The sequence below is a fragment of the Chrysochloris asiatica genome, unplaced genomic scaffold (assembly GCF_000296735.1).
Source record: "Chrysochloris asiatica unplaced genomic scaffold, ChrAsi1.0 scaffold00227, whole genome shotgun sequence".
Classification (NCBI taxonomy): domain Eukaryota; kingdom Metazoa; phylum Chordata; class Mammalia; order Afrosoricida; family Chrysochloridae; genus Chrysochloris; species Chrysochloris asiatica.
In genome coordinates this window covers 2,097,071-2,100,970 of record NW_006408745.1, presented here as the reverse complement: position 1 = coordinate 2,100,970, position 3,900 = coordinate 2,097,071, and positions in this window count along the sequence as shown.

Below are 3,900 nucleotides of genomic sequence, written 5' to 3'. Positions count from 1 at the left end.
TGGACTGAGGATGTTTACACTCTGGAGGGCCTCCAATATGCCAGTGGCTACCAGCTTAATAAAACAGTGGAAACTGCTTGCTTCTTTTCCTTGTAATCAAATCAACCATGAGGTGTTTCTTGATATTTTGTATAAATGACATTCTACAGACATAAATTATATGTACTCATGTGATCTAATATATATATTTCTTGGACTCTGCAGATAGCAGTATTTTTGAGTAGGGTCCTAATGTACAATTTATTTGGTTATTACACACACAAAGGAAAGTGGAGACCCAAACCAATAATCAACACAATTCATATAGAAAAACCTTACATTTGATCTACATTTTAATCAAGATTTTTTTTTACTTTTATTTAAAAGCTGAATTTTATTTCTCTATTGGCACTATATATATTATTAAAATATTACCAAGTTGTAAATGTGTAATTCAGCACTGGATTGCTAACCACAAGATCAGTGGTTCAAAGCCCAATTACTCCTCAGAAACCCTACCAGGAGTGCTAAGAGTTGAAACTGACAATAATTTCAAATTATGTCACAAATGAATAATAGGATAAAAAAGCATTCCCATTAAGACTGAATTTACATATGTTCCATGAAATGAAATGAAGAAGTGGATCACTATCAGAGTAATATATGTTATAAACAGTTTCTTTTGATGTATACACTGAGTCCATTCTCTAAATGTCTTAATCATTCACTTTTTTAATATAGCTCCAAATTGAGTAACTATATCCAAATTGATCCACCAATGGTTTGAGGGCCATTAAATATGGTAAATTGTAACAAAAAAGACCACCTCTCAGGCTTTCAGATTGGTACTTTTTGCATCCATCTTTGAAATAGTAAAATCCCTACCAGAATCAACTCTCAAGCATAAAGGCAAGAGATAAACTTTTCTAATACCCACATACCTAAAAGCTGACACTTTGGGTGATTTGAGCCATAAAATGAAAGTTGTGTTTTTTCTTCTATTCAGTCTGAGGAATGATGAGTACTGTGAGTCAACAACAAGAAGAGCAGGACTAATGAAAAGAGGTTATGGAACCTCTTCTACGGCTCCCACATTGATGCACCACCCTGGATAGCTCATTAGGGCACTCAGAAGAATACAAAGAGTCTTTTAAATAAAGCTTCCTTGTTCCAAAGAGTGTATTCATCACCTCATGCATAACCAGGATAGGAGGGCTTTATCCTTGGAGTCTGAATGGAACAACCTGTAATCATTTGTATGGCGATGTTACTAAACATATTTGTAACCTCAAAGAAGTCTTCATTCACTGGAAGAGGGACAACCTCAGAAGCAACGGATTTTCCCAAGGGCACCACTTCTATTTAGCATACTGGTATCTTTGTAACTTCTTGGACTGAGGACACTGTGGGAATGGTCTAGAGAGACTTCCCCCTTTACACAGAAAAAAAGAATCTAAAGAGATGAGAGTTGTGTGACCAAAAAAGGGAAAAGAACAGAAGTGACTCATGTATGTCTAATGGAGAAGGCACCTAACTAAGCAATAATTACAACTTTACCCACACTTCTGACAGAGGGGGAAGTCACAGGCTGAATTTGACAGTGTTAATAAGTGGAAATAGAAGCTTCTCTGAAATAGAAGGGAAGCCCAGGAACACAAGCTAGAGCATTCATGATGGCATGATACTAAAGGCAACATTGACCTTTTAGTTGGATAAATTTATTTGTGTCTTGGTTGTGCTGCTTTCCACTTTGAGTTGGAAGTTAAAAAGCTACAGGATTAGTTTTACCTGCCAGAAAGAACAATGTAGCTAAAGTGACACAAACCTGAAAAGCTTTCCTGAATAAATGATACTATGCTCAATTTACAATCGCTTGAAAATAACAGTAATTATTAGAGGTGGAGGAGGAGATATTCTGTGGAATTGGCTGAAAAGTTGCAAACAATTTGGAGCTAGCAAAAATGCCTGTAAATGTTTTCAGATGAAAGCGAAAGTAAAGGACTTAAATTACTAGTGGTCTCACATGGGTGAAATCTCATGCTATAAAGCATGTACTTTAGGAAAAACATCTTATAGACTTAGTTTGAGACTGACTTTAGCAACATCTTTTGTGGGGATGGATGTTCCCAACATATAGTGATCCACTGATCAGTTCCTTATTGCTTCACTGTTGAAGCATAATTAATGAATAATGAGTGAAAGAGAATGTGTGAAAATATTTAAAGAGGATACTTAATGCAGGTACAGAGTTTATAAATAATTTTTAGATAGAAATGTCTTATAATTATTATTTTTAAATATTTTATTTAGATAAGTATTGCTCAATCACAATTACCTTTGAAAGGATCTCCGAAGACTGTCTAAAGGCTAAGAGAGCTCGTATCTACAAAGACAGTCCTGCCCCTGGGGCCGTGTTACTGCTGCTGCAGGAACTCTACTTTTACTGAGCTACTGGACTGTCTTTACCTCTAGGAAGGAGAAGCAATAGAGTAGATACTTTACATTCGCAAATGGACAAGTTATTGGCTAATCCTTGCCACTTATTTATCAACATTTTTGTACTAACTTAGCACACACCACACCTGAGGCAATGTGAAACATGACAGAATGAAATATTCAGTGGTTATTTTGCAGTTTACATTTTGCCATGATTAAAAGAGAGGCAGCAGTGGAGACTAGCTGTAACTGTTTAGAATTTAAACTTCAGTTGAATTTCAGTGTTCATTTTAGGAAAATCATAGTTTTTGAAGTATGCTATTTTCTGAAGACAGGAGAAATAAATTCAGTACTGGTAAATTAAACTTTCTCCAATTTTTTTTTTAACTTACCCTTGTATTTGTATATATATGTGTGTGTTGTTGTTGTTATGTGCCATGGAGTTGGTTCCGACTCATAGCGACTCTGTACAGTGTTTCCGAGGCTGTAAAACTTTATAGGAGCAGAAAGCCTCATCTTTCTCCTGTGGAACAACTGGTAGTTTTGAACTGCCGACCTTGAGGTTACTGCCCGATTCCTAACCACTACACTACTATATATATATATATATATATATATATATATATATATATATATATATATATAAAATACACACACACATAGATATAATATATATATAATACACACACACACATATATATATATATATATACACACATACACATAATGTACCTTGGGCCAACATTAGATTGTATATGCATTTGTGGTCTCAGATACCATAGATAATGTAGTATTAAAAATTCAGATTACACACAATGGTCCTTATGAACAGACACAAATTTATTACATGCATCAAACATTATTATTATGATTGTATTATGTTGAAGATGTTTTATTATATTTTGAAATGCTTCATCAATATTTTTATGCATAGAAAAGTACACTATAAGGTAGGGTGGCAGAAGAATGATGAAGTTAGGTGAAGACACAGGAAAGTATGCATGGGTTAAAGGGGATAGAGGCAAATAGTGATACATACACAACCTTGGAACAACAGTGCTCTGTGCCTAGATATATGGATTGAGACATAGGCTGAATGGGTAAGGGAGGAAGAAAAGAATAAATATATATATATACTTATATATCCTATGAATATATAGCAGTTAGACAGGGGATATTTGTACATGAGTATTTATCTTTCATGTAAACATAATTATGAATGGAGAATATAGCAAGCAAAATGATGAAAATTTCCTAGATATTATCAAACATCTTAAGGCAATGAGTTTCTGGGCTTGGGGCTCAGGACCATACTCTCAAGGGAAACCATGTTCAACTTGCATAACATAGTCCTTGAAGACAAAGTTCTGTATCCTACTTTGGTGAATAATGTCTGTGATCTTGAGAGCTCATGAGCAGCTAGCTGTCTTATGTACAGTTATTGGTATTTCCATGTGCCGAAGAAAGAAGAATGGTAAGAATTGA